At 39.8% G+C, this 22981-nt stretch overlaps 1 long non-coding RNA gene across 1 annotated transcript in view; it reads right to left on the reverse strand.

Moving 5' to 3' along the window:
* The window catches only part of LOC102160378, a 142059-nt gene continuing 125782 nt past the window's right edge, over positions 6705-22981 (reverse strand). The window contains exons 4-5 of the long non-coding RNA XR_300753.3: positions 12642-12719; positions 6705-7737 (exon numbers count right to left, since the gene is read on the reverse strand). This is a non-coding gene — a long non-coding RNA (uncharacterized LOC102160378). The remainder of the gene's footprint in view (positions 7738-12641; positions 12720-22981) is intronic.

Genomic DNA, 22981 nt, shown 5'->3' on the forward strand with positions numbered 1-22981 from the left:
GCAGCATTGCTGCAAGCTGGGGCATAGGTCCTAGATGCAGTTTGGATCCTGTCTTGCTGTGGCTGTGGCATAGGCTGGCAGCTGCAGCTCTGATTCAACCCCTAACCAAAGAAACTTCCATATGCCACAAATGTGGCCCTAAAAAAGAAAAAAAAAAAAAAGAAAAATTTCTATAAACTTCCCGGTCATAAAGATAGTTTGCTGGAAGAAACCATAGTGCTGTATTATATGAAAATTCTCCATGTGAACTTGTTAAGAATTATATACAGAATAAATGTATAGTCTGTTACCCTGAATGGCTTTGGTAACATGTAACCATGTAGACAGACTTTCTATCTGTCATGCTGGGGAGGCTCTTGGGCCATATAGTAGAGTCTCAGTGTTGACCATGGGCCATTGTATGCCAGGTGAAGAACCATAATCAGCTGAGGTACTTGCTGAAGGCAAAGAGAATACAGAATGGGTAGCAGAAGATAGTTGGATATACCAGCTATGAGCACGTGACCAGATACAGAAACAAGGGCTGTAATTGTTATGAGAATATCTTCCTTATTTTGTTATGAATATAGCTGTGGGTATATATACATATATTAAGCAACATTTTTGTTTTCTTCCCTTTCTTCTTTCTTTTTTTAGGGCCGCACCCACAGCATATGGAATTTCCCATCCTAGGGGTCAAATTGGAGCTGTAGCTGCAGGCCTGTGCCACAGCCACAGCAACACAGGATCTGAGCCGAGTCTGCGACCTACACCGCAGCTCACGGCAAGGTCAGGGATAGAACCTCCATCCTCATGATGTTAGTCAGCTTCGTTAACCACTGAGCCATGATGGGAACTCCTCTTTCTTATTTCTTTAGGTAACATAAGATGTGTTAACTTTATCTCAGGATTTAAAGATTGTTAATTTTACATCATAGTATTTCAGTTAGAGGGTATTAGGAGAAGGGTACACATCACTCAAGGATTTTACCTTCTTTTCTGGGGATGGGATTAATGCACTTTTGATTGTACACAAGATAGTTGTATCATGTTAGGTGGAATTATGACCTTAGTACTATCTTTATTTGGAGATGAAGTTTAAGGAATTGCCTCTGGATACCAAGATGACAAGGGGTAGACTTATGATGGTTCATTTATTTGTCAACTTGACTGGGATACAGGATGCTCAGATACTGGTAAATTTTCATTTCTGGGTTTGTCTGTGAGGGTGTCTCCAGAAGAGATAAGGATTTGAATCAATAGACTGAGCGAAGAAGAGTAATTAATTAACCTTCATTAATGTGGGTGGGCCTCATCCTCTCCATCGAGGGCCTGAAGAGAACAAAAAGTGGAGGAAGGGCAAATATGCTCCCTTTGCTTGAGATGAGGCTTCCATCTTCTCCTGCCCTCAGACAGCAGTTCTTCTGATTCTCAAACTTTTGGACTCAGACTTGGACTTAAAGTCTCGTCTCCATCATGACAGAAATCCATCAAGTTCAAGGCCCTACAGGTATCAAGACAAAACCTGCCTAAATGGGGAAACAGGCCATGGCCAAGAACCTCAATGTTCAGATAATGTCACCAGCTCTTCTGCTTTTCCATTTATTCAGGTATTTGCCTGATGCCCCCTATGTGCTAGACACTTTTCTAGGAACTCTAGAGAAAAAGCGAAAAGGGGCCAGGGGTCCTTGACCTCATGTACCCTATGTTATAGCTTGAGAAAGACAAACACATCAAAAAGTAAATGAATAATGTGTAAGATGGTGATAAATGCTATGGAGAAAAATAAGACAGGAAGAGGGGATAGAGAGACAGAGGGAAGATTTAATGAACTTAAATGAATCAGAAAGAAAAAGACTAACACTACAGAAATACAGAAAATAAATCAATAAAACTATAGGCATAAGTTATCAACAATCCTTTCACAGAAAAAGAAAGGTGAGTGCCTAACAAACATACAAAAGTGTACCACTAGTCATAAGGAAAAGAAAAATAAAACAATGAGACACCATTTCCTAAAGTTCCATCAGATCAAATTATAGTCTGAAAATACCCATTTTTGGCAAGGCTATGCAGTAACAGACACTCATCCACTTTTGGTAAATAATCTAAAAATTGGCTCAACCTCTTTGGAAAACAGCTGGTATATTTTATTGAAGTTGAATAGAGGCATACCAAACAAATCTACTCCTAGCACCAATTTCTGTATCCACTGGGATAAGCTAGATAGTGCTTTGGGTGACAAACCCAAAGTGGCTTAATACATGGCTCATGATACATGGTCATTGTGGGTTGACTGGAGACCAGACTCTATGTCATTACTACCCTTTCTCGGGGATTCATGCTGATGGAGCAGCTGCTACATGGAACACTTCCAGCGCAATAGAAGAGAGAAAAGAACATTGCCAGTATGGCTTCCCAAAGCTCTGCCCAGAAATGTCATGCATCACTTTAGCTCACATTTCATTAGCCCAACATGGCCATCCCTAAATTAAGTGGGCAGTGAAGTACAATCCCAACCTGAGCCTTGATGGGAAAGAGCAGCATAATATATTGTGACTAGCCTTAAGGATGCTTATGGCACAGGCCCTGGAGAAACTCTTACAGATGCATATGGCACCAGACACAAAAATCCCAAGCAGTCCTGTTTATAAAGCACAAAATGCTCATCAACAGTAAAATGGATTAATGAATTATGTTATATTCACAAATGAAATACTAAATAGCAATGAACAAAATGACCTACTGCTACACACATTACTATGGTTAAATCTTAAAATGTGGAGTGAAAAAGAAAGGCATAGAAACGTACTGTGTGATTCATTTATACAAAGTGCAAAATCAGGAAAAATAACATATTGTGTTCAGATATGTATGTATGTGGTAAACTAAACAGAAAAGCCAGATAATGAGTAATTAGAATATGGGATTTTGTTTACTTCTGAGCAAGCAAGGATTGGTTGAGGAAGGGGGTATCAGAAGGAAGCACACACACAGGGCTTCAAAGATACTGGTTATGTTCTTTTTTTTTTAGGTTGCTGGTGGTACATGCAACATATATATATATATATCAGTCTGCTTGGGCTGCTATAAGTGGCTTAAACAATAGAAATTTATTTCTTATACTGCAGAAGCTGGAGGCTGAAAGGAGGATGCTGGCCAATTTGGTTCCTGGTGAGAGCATTCTTCCTGGCTTGAATATAGTTGTCTCTTGCTATATCCTCACGTGGCAGAGAGAAAGGTCTTTTCTTTTATGTTTGTTCTTATAAGAGCACTAATCCCATTCATGAGGGCTCTACCTTCATGATCTAATTACATCCTAGACCCCCCATCTCTAAATCAGCTATATATATATCTTATATGGATGATATTTCAGAATTAAAGGAGTGGTTTGGTTTTTTTTTTTTGCTTTTTAGGGCCACACCCATGGCATATGGAGACTCCAAGGCTAGTAGTCCAATCGGAACTACAGCTGCTGGCCACAGCCACAGCCACAGCAACGCCAGATCTGAGCTGTATCTGCGGCCTAGACCACAGCTCACGGCAAAGCCGGATTCTTAACCCACTGAGCGAGGCCAGGGAGTGAACCCGCAACCTAATGGTTCCTAGTTGGATTCGTTTCCACTGCGCCACAATGAGAACTCCAAGAGAAGTCTCTTAAAGTGACCTTTCCTGAACAAGTGACTTCATTGTCTGCCTTTAATGGAAGCTTTGTGGATTCTCACTCAGTTAAGCACATATATCCAAAGCCAATGCCAAGGGACGGACCTCCCTAAATGGTCACATTGAAGGAAGAGGGATTGGGTACGACCGTGAAGACAGTTGACTTTTACTGGATGGTCCGTGTCAACAGAGAAGAATATTTCAAGACCCTGAAAAGACTTTTCTCTAACCTTTTCTATGGTTCACTGTGGCTTAATGAATATCCCATGTTATAAGGTATCTGAGAAAATATGGTGGAGGATATTTGACATCTGCCCTCAGATGTAGGTGATGTGAAAGAGAGGGGTTCCCACATGGCACACGGCATGCTCCCCCTCCTTCCAGCTGTTTGTGAAGCATGCCATATAATTAGAAGAGAGGAAAAAGAGAGCAGAGCAGAGCACAAGCTGTGCAGAGAGCAGAACTCGACAGTCTCAGCAGGTCTTTGAAGAGCTGGGATCTGAAAGGTCTTGCCAAAAACACGCCCTCAAAAAACAACAGTGCTCTTTGGCTGAAGTCACCCAACACATCCAATACACATGTTGACCTGGGCAGGTTTTCGTTAAGATGAAAAATCGGTGCAGTCCAATTGCAATGGAGTTTGTTAAAAGACAAACAAGGGCAAATGGGAATAATGTAAAATCATAAACACTTGTCATTTCAGACACACAGAGCTGAAGGCAAACCTTCACTGATTGGGCTGTCTGCAGAGGCAAATGGAGTTGAGGATTATGATAATTATCCCAGCAATCTAGGTAAAACCACCATCTGAGTAAGAAAACATCTTTAAAAAGTCAATACCCTCTAGAAATATAGTCTATTCATATTTCATCCGTGATAATCGCATAAATTGTAAGACAGTCTAGCCTACTGAAAAAGACTTTAAAGTTCCAATCTTGGCACTTGGTAGCTGGTAGGACTTTGTCCCAGGATGCTTTCAATTGCAAATGAATATAAAAAAACAATAATAGTGACTTGAACCATTGCCTCTCAAACATTATTGTGCACATGTATCACCTGGGAACGCATTAAATGCAGAGTCTGACTCAGCAGGTCTGGTAAGGGGTGGCCAAGATTCTGTACTTCCAACAAGATCCCAAGTGATGCTCATGCTGCTGGTACACAGACCATACTTCAAACAGCCAAGGGCTGAAATATTTATGTTTATCAAGTCAATAGCATGAAGTGCAGAGGCAGGCAGTTCCAGGTTTGGATAGTTCGGCAGCTCCACGATGTCCCAAGGACTCAAGTTTTTCCTATATTTTTGCCTTACCATCCTTAACATGGCAGAGGCAACATTTTTTTTTTTATTAAAGTATAATTGATTTACACTGTTGCATCAATTTCTGCTGTGTAGCAGAGGCAACTTTTGATTGCAGACCTGCTTTAGTAGTTTCTGTACCTAATTCTCAGACTTCAGTTTCCAGAAGTAGTTTCTCCCTGGTCTTGAGCCAACTTTCCTTCCTATCCTAGAAGCCAGAACTATGGACTTTTCCTAATCCCAGAACTGGGAAGAGGAGTAACATTATTTCTTGCTAGATTTAGGCAGATCCACAGAGTCCCCACTTTCTGCTGCCAAACCTAGTCTGGGGAGGGAACTGACCTTCTCCAATATTTGAAAATGATAGCAATCAGGTCCTTGAACAAAATCTGTTACCAAATAAGAAAGGATGGGATGGCTCTTGGGTAGATAACCTCCCATGTCTGCTGTGGGCCTTTACCAAGTTATATTAGGTGAAAATGCATAGGAAGTGACATGGCTGACTGAGGTAAGAGCCATACTGCTGGGGTAGAAACACCTCACAGGTTGTATCTATTCCTGTATCCAAGAACTTTCATTTATTTTTAACTGGGAGAGGAGTTTTGGTTTGGCCTAGGCAGCTGAGAGAAGGAAGCAGAACAATACAGGAGATAAAATAATATCTGATCAGAGTTGCCATTGTGGCTAAGCATGTTACTAACCTGTCTAGCATCCATGAGGATGCAGGTTCCCCTGGCCTCACTCATTGAGTTAAGTATCTGGTGTTACTGTGGCTGTGGTATAGGCTGGCAGGTGCAGCTCCAATTTGACCTCTAGCCCGGGAACTTCAATACGCCATTAAAAAAAAATTGATGTCTGACCCATTTGGTCATTGCACTGACTTGGGTCCTTGTAGAGTATGGAGCTAAGTAGACATTGAGGTGACTGACCAACAGGTGCATGTGACTCTAGGGCCCAGGTAACCAAATGTTGCCCAGAATTGCAGAAGTGGCCACTTCTCTCACCTCTGCACCATGTCTGACATTCTGGACTCAATAGCTTGGAAGCTTTTGACAGCAATGGATTTGGCATGTCCACTGGCATTCCTGTGATGGGCAAGGCAGCAGTGTTACCACTATGGGCAGAAGCAGCTTCCAAATGCTGGGAGGAAATGGATAAGAAGTGTCTATCAGAGTCCAAGGAAAAGGACCTTGTGGATACTGCACAAAAACTCAGCTGGCTACAGGCACATGTCAGATCTTGCTAGATATCCTTGGGCAGACACTGCAAATAACTGAGCAACATTTTGGGAGTTAATTTTAAATAGACAAGATGGTGGAGGTTTCTGCTATAGTAATCCAAATATAGAAAAGAAACGGGACCTATTTTTTGGTCACAGGCTGTGATAGGCACCCAAAGTAATGCTTCTCATAAAACACATACCCAGTGAAATGTAGTAATAATAATAATAGCTAATATTTGTCAAGCCTGTACTATGGGTCAGATGTTTCCCAAGTATTTCACATATATTAATTCATTTAATTCTCCCCCAAATCTGTTGAGGTAGGCATTATTACTAGCCCAAGTTTCAATGAGAAGAATGGAAAGGTTTATTAATTTGTTTAAGATCACACCATGATGAAAGGCTTAGTTAGGATTTCAACTCATGCTGTCTCAGACCATAGGCTCTGAAACAAGCTAATATTTATCTCCATCCTACTGTGACATATTTTAACTCATTTAACTAATGACCTAAATATTATCCCTTTTTTGCAGGTGAAAAAATTAAAGCATAGAAATTTCTAAGTAGTTAAGCCAGTATTCAAATCCAGGCTGTCTAACTCTCAACCACTAGGTTTTATCCCTTCCCTACTATAGTAGCTGCTGTTATTTGAATTATTCCCAGCATTATTATTGTTTTATTTTATTTTATTTTTTTACCTAGGCAGCTTTTCCCTCAACCCATGAGCCAAGGAATAATGCCTCTCTAAAGCTGATGTAAAAAGAAGTGCTTTGAATTATTTTCTATTCACCAATTTCCTCTGGTTTAACTCAGATAAAAGCTTCCAATGTGCCTGGGGCAACATCATTTCAACACCTGGGTGGTAGAGAATTAAGTCTGTGCAAAGAAAGCCTATGCCAGGCACTGCAAAACCTGAGATGGACTCTGAGATCTGGGCCTTGAGCCTTTCCTTCACACCTCCCCAGTCTAATCTCTTGAGCCCTTATCCCTCCAGGGCAGGTTGACGGAAGTACTCTTTCTATTCTATTAAGAGCTTCATTCCCAGTCTTTCCTCTTTTTTCTAACACTAGCATTCCTACACCTTTTGTTTGATGTCTTAAACCCATTTTTTGCTTTCCCACCCATCAAAGATCATTCATTCATTCACTCATAATTCATTCAATAGAAACTGAGTGCCTGCCATGCACCAGATATTCTTCTAGGCAATGGACACACAGGTGAAAATGAGAAAGGCTTCTTTCCTCATCAAACTTACATTCTGGTTAATATTTGGCAAATTAACAACTCGTATAAATTGGAATAGTGATAAACAAATGCTATGAATAAAACCAAACAGAATGAGAGAATAAAGAGTAACTGGCTATGTTAAATAAGGAAGCCACTGATGAGGAGGGTCATGTTTGAGCAAAGAATTGAATGAATTGATTTGTGTAGAAACTCACTCAGTTATCCTGTGCCCTTCATCCCACCAGGCCGCTCAGTTTATGGGGTGATACCCAAATAGACAAGAGGGTCAGCATTAGATGAATATCATCTCAAAAGTAAGTGGATTGTACATCTGTTCTTCTTGATCCTTAGGGACAAGAAGTTGAAATTGTCAAGCATGTTCGTATTTTACAAATGAACAAATGAATAGTATTTTCATTTTCCCCAGCAGCTTCTGGCAGATCTGATTGTCCGGACTCAGAACTGACTTACCTGAAGAAGGAACACTTCCACAGCACATAGCATCACAAGCCAAATCACTATATACCAGGCATGAGATATTAACAAGATACATCAAAGGGAAAATATTGGCTTTGGGGTTGAAACTGTGTACAAGCGCCTAAATCTTTGTGTTTTGAAGTAAAAGGCCTTTCCTTTAGTCTCCCAGGCCTCCCCTCAGTCTCAAAAGGTCAACTCAAAAGTTAATGATGAGGAAATATTGTTACAGCTAAAAACTAGTTAAAATAGTCTCTGTTACTTTATGCCCTTCCTTGGCCCACTAACTTATTACTGATATATATTGTCTAGTTAGAGTTACATTGCACCTGGTGTCTGGCTTTTCACAAATGATCTCTTCCTTGCTTAACTGCTTACTTTTTAATAATGGTTACTTTCTAGTTAGAGTTACACTGTACCTAATGTTTTCTTTCGTAATTGAAATACTCCCTAACACCCCTTCTTCCCTGTGAGCAATCTTTCCAGAGAAAAGGTGGAGGAATGATAACCCAGAAGACAGCCAGAAACCAGACTGACTGAAGTTGGGTTTGACGACTCCAAAATGATCTATGGAGGGAAAATAATGTAGACACCTTAATCAATAAGCCTGGCTTTCAAGCTTAACCTATAAAATGCCTTATAATCCCCTCTCAAGGCAGGACACAGTTTTGAGGCGTTAGCTTGCCGTGGCCTCCTCTGCCTGGAAAAGCAATAAAGCTATTCTTTTTGCTTTACCCAAAACTCTGTCTCCGAGACTTAATTAGTGCTAGTGTACAGAGGCCGCATTTCAGCTACAGGGTTTTTGTCAAAATCTTGCCTTTGGTGGGGCCTAATAGATATCGCAAAATTCCACTCTCTATCTGAGCTCCCTCTGCTGTCTCATTTCATGCTGTCATTCCCAGAATATTACTGCCCATTTTAAATCTTTTTTTCTCCTTCCCCCGCCCGGCCCACAGGCAGAACTATTGCTGATTTCTTTTCTCTTTTTGCATTTCCTCAAAGCAGACTAAGAACATCCTTCAGCTCTTCTAAGAACTGTGTGTCAGACAATCTGACAGCCCGTGACCTGCCAGATACCACTCAGCACACATGTTCTAGAATTAAGGGTGGCTCCCCACAAGGATTCTTTCTGGTGACTCAGGTTTAAAGAGGCAAAATAAAGTTTGAGGGGTGCCCTTAAGGTTTTTCCACCTCAGGTGTCCTTGGATGCAAAAGGCCAAGAGAGTCTAGAATCCTTGGGGATCCTATATTATCCTAAACTATCTAGGCCTATTCTAATCATGGAGACCTTGCAGGGGAGCAGAATATGCCAGAAATGAAGTAGGCCACTTTGGCTGAGAATTAATTTGAGCTAAAGGCCAATTAATACCCAGCAACTATTTGCCCTTCTTGAAAAACAACAGTTCAAGAAGGGTGCTCTGTCCCTCCCTTTTCTACCTGAAAGGAGGAAATAAAACTCCCCTGTGAGGAGTACCAGGAGGAAAGAAACATTCTTATCACCAAAGACAGGGAGGCCAGGCCAAGAGAATTCTGTACAAATAGACCTGGTTAAAAGAATTCTTATCTCCCTTTAGCCTCTCCATATATTTTAGTTACATTTCTGCAGTTGCTCTTCAGTGTTCATCCTCCTTTAAAGCATTTATGATTTGCCATTTCTTTTCCTCAGTTCCTTATGAGGGCTTTCATGTCATGTAAAACTTATATTAAAGAAATAGATATACCTTTCTCCCATTACTCTATGTCAATTTAATTTGCAGGGCCAATTGGAGATCCTAAGAAGGTAAAGTTTTTATCTCCCTTACCATCTACATAGGTAGGTACTACAGAAACCAACAATGTATACTTCTCTTTACTGGGATCAAATGCCAGTTAGAAATTAAATATTTGACATAGCACAATCCAAATGTCAATGCTGTACTTCTCTCCACGCTGTCCATACCATATGTCAGCTGCAAAGCTCCATGCACGCAATAGAGATGGATATTTTTCTAATACTATTATGTGCAAATCCCTGATACCCTTGAGAAAATTTCACAGCAATTTTCAAGTAAAATGAAAGCCAAACAATCAGCAAATTAAGGAGTACAATCATTTAGCATCGTAAGTGAAGTCCACTTTAGTCTAGGTCTGAGATACCCAGACTAGTTTGTGTTACAATGGCTAGCTGTCATTTTTGACACCCAGCATCTATTTGCCATTCTTCTATAAGTACAGTGCAATTTCCTGAGGGGGATCACTTCTCCATGTCTCTCAACTCCTGGTCAAGAATGTAACCTCTGTCTTAGCTCATTAGGTTTTTTCATCCCCTTGGCCATGGTGATTGGTTTAGGAATTGCCACGTGACCTATCTTAGATGAAACAGGTTCAAAAAGATTCATTTGGGGGATTTTTGGTTTGTAATCTATGGGAGGTAGTTCTTCCTTATGTCATTTTAGGTAAAAAGGCCAAAAGAATTAAGGACCTTTTGAAACTCAAAGACAATCTAAGGTAATTTTCATAATCAAAGTCTGTATAAGCCCATAATACATACTTTAAAATACTGGTTGAATAACCATCTTATGACCCAATATGCTGTATTCAGTGACATTTAGTATGTGGGTAGTTCACAGCCTATTACTTCCAGGGATGTACCCTTGAGAAATTCTCACACAAGGAGATAAGCACCAAGATAGTCATTCCATCGCTATGGTAGCAAGGATTGAAGGCAATCTAGGTATCAATCAGTAGGGAAATGGATTTAGAAAGTCAAGTGAATATATAATACAATGTTCTCTCTGAATAAGCCATGAATGTGATGTTAAATGAAAAAGGGGTCAGAATGTGTATATAGTACAACACAGCTTATGTAAAAAATTTAAAGCATTTCTGTGGCAGTCATGGAGGTGTGTCATTTGAATCTCCATTCAAGAAAGACATATGCTGAGAACTATAAAACATTAATCAAGGAAATTAAAGAGGATACAAAGAAATGGAAAGATATTCCATGCTCCTGGGTTGGAAGAATATCATAAAAATGGCTATACTACCCAAAGCAATCTACAGATTCAATGCAATCCCTATCAAATTATCCATGACATTTTTCACAGTACTAGAACAAACAATCCAAAAATTTATATGGGACCACCAAAGACCCAGAATTGCCAAAGCAATCCTAAGGAACAAAAACCAAGCAAGAAGCATAACTATCCCAGATTTCACGCAATATTACAAAGCTACGGTAATCAAGACACTGTGATACTGATACCAAAACAGACATACAGACCAATGGAACAGAATAGAAAACCCAGACACCTACGGTCAATTAATCTTTGATAAAGGAGGCAAGAATATAAAATGGGAAAAGACAGTCTTTTCAGCAAGTGGTGTTGAGAAAATTGGACAGCTGCATGTAAATAAATGAACATACTCTCACACCATGCACAAAAATAAACTCAAAATGGCTTAAACTATTGATCAAGCTGAGCCTTTTACTTGACCACACAAAATCTGGCTATTTAAATTTTTCTCCTCATTGTATTAATCATGCTTTTGTACTGAAATTTGCATTGAAATTTTGCCTAAAGTCCATTGGCATCATGATGCTATAATCTACAAACACGGTAATCTAACAATTAGTAGAAATTATATACTTCAAGAAAATGAATGGTACTAAGTTTTCCTGCAGCTGCTTCAATTATATCCTAGGAGAAGTAAACAACAGTGGGCTTAACCCTTTCCATGAAGCTTTTGAAAACACATTACTGTTGATTATGAATATTATTGTTACAAACTGGGTCCAGGGGTTATGAAAACAACCCACAATTGTTTGTTGATAATAATTTCTTCAAGATCTTATTCCTACTGGGGAATCCTTCATGATGTTTTGCAATGTGCTAATATATATAACTATGCTCTGAAAGGAGGACTTTCCATTGGGACGCTCTCTGCATCTTTTACCATGACTGACCCATAGTTGGCTACATAGTCCAGGATAGAATGGATAATGTCACCAATAGATTTATTTTGTTAACAGAAAAAAAAGTCACAACTTTTCATTTAGTTATGTGTGACTTTTTATTCAGATAACAGATAATTTTGTTTCTTTTCTACATGAGGTGGGGGGATTTTTATAAACATGTTAATTTACTCTATCCAAAGACACAGTGAACTCTTCTGTGAAGGCCATATCAGAGAGCTATTTATTGTCCTCTGGAGACATAAATTAAATTCTGAGTTAATATGTGGAAATCACTTAAAACAGTTTCTGTCACACAGAATGTGTTCAAAATCAAGAATATGTTCATTTCTTTTATAGAAGATACTGGGCAAGGAAGAGATGATTTGGGGGGAGATTCACAGACCTTTTTTTATCTGAGTCACAGTCACAAATATAAGTTTCTAAATGTTGGAAATACAGATACAACCTACATTCTTTTTAATGTAAGTGCCTCCTGTTCATCTCTTTGAATTTCTTTCCTTACTTTGAAACAGGTGTTTGGCAGCCTCTGTCTATGGATATGGCAGAAGGTGAACAATTTAGAAAGCACAGTTTTGGTCCTAGTGTGTATCTGAGACACACATTCACCAATGTTTTATACTTTGAGGGCTGGATCAGATGCCACCAACTCTAATAATTCTTCCCAGGTCTTCTTTTTCCTGATTAGAAACCTTTTATCACACATAGAGTAGTGGGAATCTATGCCTCCTGATCAGTATTGGGAGTTGGAAGAACAGTGGTTCCTAAAAACAAACAAACAAAAAAACCCCTAAAAATCCTTGAGGCTTTCAGATACCTACCTCTCAGAGTGTAGGAACCCTCAGGTGCCTCTGGAGGTACAGCCACATGAAGCTTGAGGGACTTTATCACAGCTTCTTCTAGAAAACATTAGAATGGGGGAGTTAAGGACATTTTCTAAAGCAAATGCCTCCATCTTCCAGATGGAGAAGGAAAGATCTCAGACGGACACAAGATGCCTCCTCTCCAATCAGCCCAAACCAGGGAGGACCAGGTCCAGGCTCCATCTTTGGGGGTTCATGCCACCCACAGATCAGTAGGAGCTGAGAATTACTGTGGGAGAAAGCTAAGTGGTTCCAGTAGTCCTGCCTGCTTCCCACTAGGGCATGTTGGAAACTTCATAGGGGCTGTATCTCCAATCTGAGCCCCAGCCTGATCCCTTCACCCGGATGTGAAGGGTCACTGAGATTGTCGCTGGAGAGTCTGTCCTCAAGGGGTGGAGCTACTCTGCATCTTGACCCAGCATCACAGACCCAGAGGTCTTCAGATGTGTTGCTTCCTTCTGGCTGCAAGTGCTGCTTCCTTTTCTCTCTAGCTTTGATGAAGTGATCAACAAAGAATATTTAGGTGAATCCTTAGAGAGGCAATAGCATCTGTTTGTGCTTATTACTTCCTAATTTTTTTTATCCCCCCTGCCAAACGTGGCTTGGTTCTGCTTCTAAGCTTACAAGTTTCACTCTAGAGCCCCTGGTAGATGCCATAGAATGAGTTTTTCCAATTACGTCATGAAGTTGAAGCAGGAGATAGGTTGGTCCCAGGCTGAGCAACAGTAACCTGTTCTCTGTGGACAAAGATTACAGCAGGAGCAAGGAAGAGCTGCATCCTGCTTGGATAAAAGATAGAGACCATCTATTTCTCATTCTTGAGGTCAAGGAGACCTCTAGAACAGAGCTAAATATTATTTACAGAAACGTTCCTCAGGGGTCAGAGAAGGGAGGGGCACCAGACCATAGTACATCCTGCCAACTTCCCAGAAACCCTGGTGGTAGAATCCATCCTGGGTAAGAGATGACTCAGGGGCTGAAATCCATCCTGGCGCCTGAGTCAGGCCAAATGTGAGCTCAAGGCCAGATGAAGCAAGATGATTGGCCAGAGGAAGCCCAGAAGGATTGCCCCCAAACAAGTGATTTAAACCACCTCTAAGGCATGCCTCACTCTCTTCCTCTCTTGCTCTTTCTCTCTGTCTGTCTCTGTCTCTCTTTCTCTCCCTGACACCTCTTACCAGAGCCTGCCTGTGCTTTCCCCACACTTATCTTCTCTCTTCTCTCTCTTAATACACACTTATTTGCCTCACTACCCTCAGTCTCTTTGCAGAATTCTTTCTCTAAAGGGGCAAGTTCTAGGGACCTACATCAAGTGGTTATGGGTTATGGTTCATGTTTTTCACCCCCACAGCCACCAAGAGAACAAAGTCAGAGGCTCACTCCTCCCTGGTGCACAGCTGTGAATTGGCGGGTGCCTCTGGTTCCTGCTTCCTAACTCAGATGACTTTGGTCACTGAACAACTGCATGGCTGCTCTCTCCACCTTTGGACCTGGCCATTCCTGCAGTGCCTCTCAGGCATGTTTTAACCCTTACTCAGTTCCTTTGGTCCCATTCTCAGCAGAATATACCTAAGCATGTTTTGGGGAGAAAGTTGTCAGATATTTGATTGCCATGCCTGACCATGGCCAGTTCCAGAGCATCAGTAGCTGCCAGAATTAAGTACTCTCGTAAAGATACACAGTTGTACTGGTCCCCACATGCATCACTAACTCTCTGGCCTCATGTAGAAAGGACTCCAAATTCATAAGCAATTCAGAGTCTATTACAAGTTGTGTTAAAATGGAAATTCCCAGGTAGTAATTTGGCAAGGACTTTTTTGGGTAGACTTTCTCAATTTAATGTCATAAAACTTCCTTGAAAGCTTGCATTTGTCTCAAATCATAACTGCAAATTTGGTGTGGAATTATATTTCCAGTTTGGGTTTTGGTGGGCATGGAACACTCAAAAATCATTGCTGCTTCCACTGGGTCCCCTTGATCCCTTTTATAGAAAGCTTAGCATTTGACATGGTGAGAAACCATACGGACATATTTAGAGCAATGATTTTATGTCAATTATAGGTAGAGTCCCACCTCAGTTTCAAAGTGGAGAATGACAGCCACCTTGACAATCATTGCCCATTCCCTGCACAGTCTTGAATTTAAAGAGATACAGTCCAAAGGAGATGCCTCATTTTCATACCTCTCTCAAGCATTTGAAGGGTACACAGAAATTCTTGTTAAAAATCTCCTTAATTAAAATCCTTGTTTTAGGTTTCCTTTGCTGTGCAAAAGCTTGTCAGTTTGATTAGGTCCCATGGGTTTATTTTTGCTCTTATTTCTATTGCTTTGGGAGACTGACCTGAGAAAATATTCATGATGTTGATGTCAGAGAGTGTTTTGCCTATGTTTTCTTCTAGGAGTTTGATGGTGTCCTGTCTTATATTTAAGTCTTTCAGCCATTTTGAGTTTATTTTCATGCATGGTGTGAGGGTGTGTTCTAATTTCATTGCTTTGCATGCAGCTGTCCAGGTTTCCCAGCAATGCTTGCTGAATAGACTTTCTTTTTCCCATTTTATGTTCTTGCCACAGCAAAGGAAACCAAAAAGAAAACAAAAAGACAACTTTAAGAACAGGAGAAAATAGTTTCAAATGATGCAACTGACAAGGGCTTAATCTCTAGAATATATAAGCAACTTATATAACCCAACAGCAAAAAAGCCAACCACCCAATGGAAAAATGGGCAAAAGACCTGAATAGACTGTTCTCCAAGGAAGATATACAGATAGCCAGCAAACACATGAGAAAATGCTCAACATCGCTGATCATAAGAGAAATGCAAATCAAAACTCCCATGAGATACCACCTCACACCAGTCAGAATGGTCAGCATTATTAAGTCCACAAATAACAAATATTGGAGGGGTTGTGGAGAAAAGGGAACCCTCCTGCACTGTTGGTGGGAATATAAACTGGTACAGCCACTATGGAGAACAGTTTGGAGATACCTTAGAAATCTATACATAGAACTTCCATATGACCCCATAATCCCACTCTTGGGCATATATCCGGACAAAACTCTACTTAAAAGAGACACATGCACCCGCATGTTCATTGCAGCACTATTCACAATAGCCAGGACATGGAAACAACCCAAATGTCCATCAACAGATGATTGGATTCAGAAGATGTGGTATACACACACACACACACACACACACAACACACACACACACACACACACACAATGGAATACTACTCAGCCATAAAAAAGAATGACATAATGCCATTTGCAGCAACATGGATGGAACTAGAGAATCTCATCCTGAGTGAAATGAGCCAGAAAGACAAAGACAAATACCATATGATATCACTTATAACTGGAATCTAATATCCAGCACAAATGAACCTTTCCACAGAAAAGAAAATCATGGACTTGGAAAACAGACTTGTGGCTGCCTGATGGGAGAGGGAGGGAGTGGGAGGGATCGGGAGCTTGGGGTTATCAGACACAACTTAGAATAGATTTACAAGGAGATCCTGCTGAGTAGCATTAAGAACTATGTCTAGATACTCATGCTGCAACAGAACAAAGGGTGGGGGAAAAATGTAATGTATACATGTAAGGATAACTTGATCCCCTTGCTGTACAGTGGGAAAATAAAATAAAGTCCTTGTTTTAAAAAAAACCTGCAGAAATCTTTGTTAAAGTATTCTGCTATCCTCTGGTACCCTCAAACTCCCCCCAAATTCTCAATTTCTTACCCCAGAGAATCCTCTCTCTCAGCCACATGAATATTTCCAGTATCCTGTTAATTTACTCATCACTGCTCATTGTACCATCCCCTCAGTGCCCCACTCCCACCCGTTATATTTCCTCCCCATATGCAGCATCCTAGGACGTTTTTCCCCATTGGGTCTGTTGTTTTCCTTCCATGACTCTGCATCCTCTAGTTTTATCTTTTTATCCTCAGGGTTCAGGGAAGATGGGCAGATTTCAAATCCTGAATATTAGTCATTTATATTCCGTCATGCACATATTATCTCTAACTTCACAACACCTTCATTATTACTACTGTCCTCTTTTTTCAGGTGACAAGATGGTGCAGAGAAACAAAGCCATGTGGCGCATGAGTACCGGAGATTGCATTCAAGTCCCTATCTGTCTGGCTCCCATTGTCTCCCAAACAGCAGGTGCTGCCAAGGGGGGTGGGCGGATGGGACCATATTGTGATTTCCATTGCTATTTTGTCAAAGATCTAACCTCTTCCACAAAATAAATTAAAAAATCCCAAATCATAATCACAGTTTTGTCCATAAAGAACAAATGTTTGAACCTGGTAATTATTCAACTGTTTGATTAATTGAAAAGAGGAACAGATTTTCTTCAAAAAAATTTGTTGGTGGTGAATAGCAAGAGAAACAGAGTAAGAAAGACTCGGGTTTATGGCCCACCTCAGGTTCAAACTCTAGGGGATTTTCACTCTGAAAAATGTACACACCACCTTTGAAAAACACTGCATCACTCCATCTTCTATCCCTAGCATACCTAGTGCCTGGCGTACAGCAGATAGCCAATAAAGCTTTCTGAATGGAAAAAAAAAGTGTGCTAGCTTTCTCTCCCATACCATAATTTCAATGCCACAATGGCTGATCTATGACTGTTTTAATTTTTTAAAGATTAGCCTGAATTCCTTATCGAGTCTAATTTCACTTCAAAACCCATGAATTTGTCTTGTTTTGGTATTCCACCCATACTACACCCATCTGTCACGACTCAAGTTTTTGGTTCGGTCACAGAAAACATGATGAGAGGGAGAGAGATTCTCCTCAAGAATAAGTGGGAGAGAAGGGAAAAGATATGAAAGTTCGTAGGTCTTGAGAAAATGGAATAGCTGAAGAACCGAAGAAATTGGGAAGATTTGGCAGAAACAGAATCAGTGTGGGCAGAAAGAAAAGGGCTGTTGGAGTGGAGTCCGGTGGACCAGCCCCCCTCTCCCCTGGCCCCAAGTGTCACTGACAGAAAAACTTGGTTACTTCAGTGAGGGGTTAGTAATAGGTGAATGCCCAATAGTAACGTAGGAAATGGGTAAAATGCACAGTATTTACATTGAATTGGGCCTCTCACCAGCACCCCAGCAAGCCTGCCATCCTGGGCACCTTGAAGGGCGGAAAGTCACAGTCTTCAAAGAATGCCACTCTATTGCCAAAAGGCTCTGCCAATAAAGCTTTCCTTACCCTGAGCTCATGTCTCTCTCCCCATAGATTTATTTTAGATCTGCTCCTGGAGTCCTGTGGATAATATTCACTTCTTCTTTTTTTTTTTTTTTTTTTTTTTTGTCATTTTAGGGCCACACCCATGTATGAAAGTTCCCAGGCTAGAGGCTGAATGAGAGCTGGAGCTGCCAGCCTACACCACAGCCACAGCAATGCCAGATCTGAGCTGCATCTGTGACCTTCACCACAGCTCACAGCAACACTGGATCCTTAACCCACTGAGTGGGGCCAGGGATGGAAGCCGTATCCTCATGGGTTCGTTACCGCTGAACCACAATGGGAACTCCCATTTCTTGCATGTGGTCATTTACAGCCTCTTTGAAGAAAATGATCTCAAGCAGAAATTGGTTACTGTTGATTTATGGACCATCTGCCATCTGTATTTAACTAATAAATATGCTGTTCTCAGTGCTGTAACAAGCTTAACTTTAACAACTGAAGTAAGAATACAGTAACAATGATGATAACATTTGAGTGGTTCCTAAAACCTGTACTTCAGGGTGACAATGTTGTGAGGTAGAAGACAGGTCATGTTTCCTACATCATTCTGGTGAAATAACTATATCATAGTATATTCATTCTATTTTCAAAATGTTGAAATGTGACACATTTTCTCACTTATAAAGGTTTTTAATGGTTTATTTTTAGGATTAAGAATTAATTTAAGGTGACCCACACAATCCTCCTTTGTCATTTTGGTGTGATCTTAGTCAACTATGAAAAAAGAATACTTTTCTAAAATTATACTGTCACTGTTGTTTTGAATTACCCTAACAAGAAATATGATAGCAATAAAAGCCAGCCTCTACTGATATTTCTAGTGACTTCTTTGCAGTAGTTTACCTAGTAGTTTTGTTTTATTACTGGAAAGGAAATAATCACATATCATTTTAATTTTTAAAACTGTGAAATCTATCACTCATGTAGAATAGTACATTGTGACAGCTTTTTGCTATGTCAGCTTGGTTAGGATGAATTACGGTCCCAAGAACTCTATTTCTAGTCTCTTCCCAGTTAGGATGGGCTATGGTGACCTTCTCCTAGGACAGATGGATGACAGAAAGGATACATTAGCCATTTCCACTTTGTGGGATACACACCTCTTCTCCCTGCTATGCAATCAAACACTAATTTAGGCTCTTCTGTGAAAAGATTCTGTACATGTGAATTAATTGGCTTTAAGTTAATCAAAAGGAAGATGATCCTGTGTGATCCTAACCTAATCAGTTGGAATTCATCTGGGGCGAGTGTCTTTTGCTAATTCACACCGCAAGGCTTGGAGGGGAAAGCAGAAACTTCAGTAACATGTAACAAAGCCACAGGTAGAGCTAGGTTCCCTGGGCATTCTGTTCTAAGGTGAAAAAGATTTGTAGCTAATGGGAATCCTGAGAATGACAGCTTTCCACACATCTGTCTGTCTTTTGAATCACACTATTCCCTTCTGTCCTAATGTTCCACATCAGGTACTTGGCTGTCATTGTACATCCCATGTGTTTCTCTTTTTTGTTTTAATACCTAGTTTTGGTAGGACCTATCCTCTAGTAGCTTCTTGAGAAAAGGTACACAGATAATTGAGATTTTGAATGTCTGAAAATTTTCTTTTCCCCTATTATTTGATCAATAATTTGATTAGAGATAGAATTCTAGCTTGGAAATAAATTCTCATTCAACTTTCAAAGACATTGCTAAATTTCTTTTTTCTAGAGTTGCTGTTGAGAAATACAAACTCATTCTGATCCCTGATTATTTGTATATGTGGCTGGGTTTTTAAAAATTTTGTACAACTTTATTATTTAGTCCCAGTATTCTGAAAATTTTCAGTAATATTTGTTTGGGTGTATTTTTCAATTATGATTGATATCAGTTAAGCGTTTTTAATCTGGAAATTCATATCCTAAATTTCAGGGGCACTTTACTGAGTTCTCTCATTCATAGTTTCCTTCATTTTTTTTTCAATAGTCTCTCTTGTTTGACCTCATTATTTGGATGGTGGACCTCCTGATCTTTCCTACAGGTTTTCTTATTATTACCACCTTCATCTTTTTTTTTTTTTTTTTTTTTTTTTCCTTTTTAACTCTGGGGAAGATGTTAAAACCTTTATCTTCCAATTCTTCTATTTTAAAATTTTTGTCTGTTACGCTTTTCATTTTCAAGAGCTCTATGGAAATTGTAGCATCTTATTCTAGCTTAAGCAGAGTTTCCTGCATGGTCTCTGTTTTCTGCATGTTGCTCATTCTGCTTGTTAGATTTGCCTTACCTTCCATGTTAGGCGCATCCCTCTCATCTAACACAATCATTGTTCACATTATCAAATTACCCATGACATTTTTCACAGAACTAGAACAAACAATCCAAAAATTTATATGGAACCACAAAAGACCCAGAATTGCCAAAGCAATCCTGAGGAACAAAAACCAAGCAGGAGGCATAACTCTCCCAGACTTCAGGCAATATTACAAAGCCACAGTCATCAAGACAGTGTGGTACTGGTACCAAAACAGACAGACCAACCAATGGAACAGAATAGAGAATCCAGAAATAAACCCAGACACCCATGGTCAATTAATCTTTGACAAAGCAGGCAAGAACATAAAATGGGAAAATGACAGTCTTTTCAGCAAGTGTTGCTGGGAAACCTGGACAGCCACATGCAAATCAATGAATCTAGAACACACCCTCACACCATGCATGAAAATAAACTCAAAATGGCTGAAAGACTTAAATATAAGACAAGACACCATCAAACTCCCAGAAGAGAACATAGGCAAAACATTCTCTGACATCAACCTTACAAATGTTTTCTCAGGTCAGTCTCCCAAAGCAACAGAAATAAAAGCAAAAATAAGCCAATGGGACCTAATCAAACTGACAAGCTTTTGCACAGAAAAGGAAACCAAAAAGAAATCAAAAAGACAACTCACAGAATGGGAGAAAATAGTTTCAAATGATGCAACTGACAAGGGCCTAATCTCTAGAATATATAAACAACTGATACAACTCAACAGCAAAAAAGCCAACAACCCAATGGAAAAATGGACAAAAGAGCTGAATAGATGTTTCTCCAAGAAGGATATACAGATGGCCAACAAGCATATGAAAAAATGCTCAACATCCCTGATTATTAGAGAAATACAAATCAAAACTACCATGAGATACCACTTCACACCAGTCAGAATGGTCAGCATTAATAAGTCCACAAATAACCAACGCTGAGGGGGTGTGAAGAACAGGGAGCCCTCCTACACTGTTGGTGGGAATGTAAGATGGTACAGTCACTATGGAGCACAGTATGGAGGTACCTTAGAAATATATACATAGAACTACCATATGACCCAGCAATCCCACTCTTGGGCATATATCCGGACAAAACTTTCCTTAAAAAAGACACATGCACCTGCATGTTCATGGCAGCACTATTCACAATAACCAAGACATGGAAAAAAACCCAAATGTCCATTGATAGATGACTGGATCAGGAAGATGTGTTATATATACACAATGGAATACTACTCAGTCATAAAAAAGAATGACATAATGCCAGCTGCAGCAACATGGATGGAACTAGAGACTCTCATCCTGAGTGAAGTGAGTCAGAAAGAGAAATACAAATACCATATGATATCACTTATATCTGGAATCTAATATATGGCACAAATGAACCTTTCCACAGAAAAGAAAATCATGGACTTGGAAAACAGACTTGTGGTTGCCAAGGGGGAGGGGGAGGGAATGGGATGTATTGGGAGCTTGGGGTTAATAGATGCAAACTATTGCCTTTGGAATGGATTAGCAATGAGATCCTGCTGTGTAGCACTGGGAACTATGTTTTGGTCACTTATGATGGAGTATGATAATGTGAGAAAATAGAATGTATACATGTATGTATAACTGGGTTACCATGCTGTACGGTAGAAAATTGATGGAACATTCTAAACCAGCTATAATAGAAAAAAAATTGTTATATATATATATATATATATATATAAATAAAATGTCAAAAAAAAACCCAAAACCCCACCAGAAAACAATGAAGAACTAAAAAATGGAGGTTCTAAGCATGGGTGGAGTCTTTCCACTTTGAGCTTCACTACTGAGTTATCTGAGTAGCATTTTTTCTAGAGGACCCAGTTATCTATACCTTTCTTCATGGAAATGTCAGATCCTTTATAAATTAGGTCAGATTTCCTCCTATTTGGAGGACAAAGGCCTGGCAGTCAGCCTCCTGGGAGCTGAGTAGAGAAAGAATGGGATCTCAACATTTAGCATTTAATATGCAGAGTCATTTATTCTGCTGTTTTTTTGTATAGTACTTCAAATATGCCTGACAATCGTGCAGAGAATAACTCCAGCCGTCTGTCATGGTGGTGGAAGGAGTTAGTGGAGGAAATCTAGGAATCTGAAGGCTTCCAGCCCAGGTGTCCCTCAGACCTCCTGACCTGACCCCAAATCCTTGTCACAGCCAGGTCTATATGTGCTGGACAGGTCTACACACTTACGAGGGTTCTGTTTCCATTTTCAGCTTAGAACTTTCTGTTCAGGAGCCAGTTAACACACCCTCAATAACTTTCCAACTTTTGCTGTTGTTGCTGGGTTTTTCTCTCTGTATTCCTAATCTTGTGAGTTCCTATCTTAAAAAAAAAATTTCCTATATAAAATTTTAGTGGGATTTCTAGACAAAGCAAAATTAGACATGAGTCTAAAATATAAAAAATTCAGATTAAAAATTTTAGAAAAGTTGAATGTGCAATGAATTTTATTAGTTCAAATTCTTTTTCCGCTTTAGCTAGGGATGGGGCAGATGGTGCTGCTATTAATAAAATGGGAGTTTGGGGGATACTCTGACTTGGATTTCATCAGCTTCAGTTTCAAACATGTTAACTTTGAGATCATTATGAAATATGCACATTAAATGAAAATAGGTGGGTGGATATATGAGTCTAGAGATCAGAAGGATTCAGACTAACCTAAATTTAAGAATGATGGCATATATGTTGCATTCGAGAGGGTGCGTTGAATGAAAATGGGAAATTTTATTGTGATAG

Source organism: Sus scrofa, chromosome 1 (assembly GCF_000003025.6).
Source record: "Sus scrofa isolate TJ Tabasco breed Duroc chromosome 1, Sscrofa11.1, whole genome shotgun sequence".
Lineage (NCBI taxonomy): Eukaryota > Metazoa > Chordata > Mammalia > Artiodactyla > Suidae > Sus > Sus scrofa.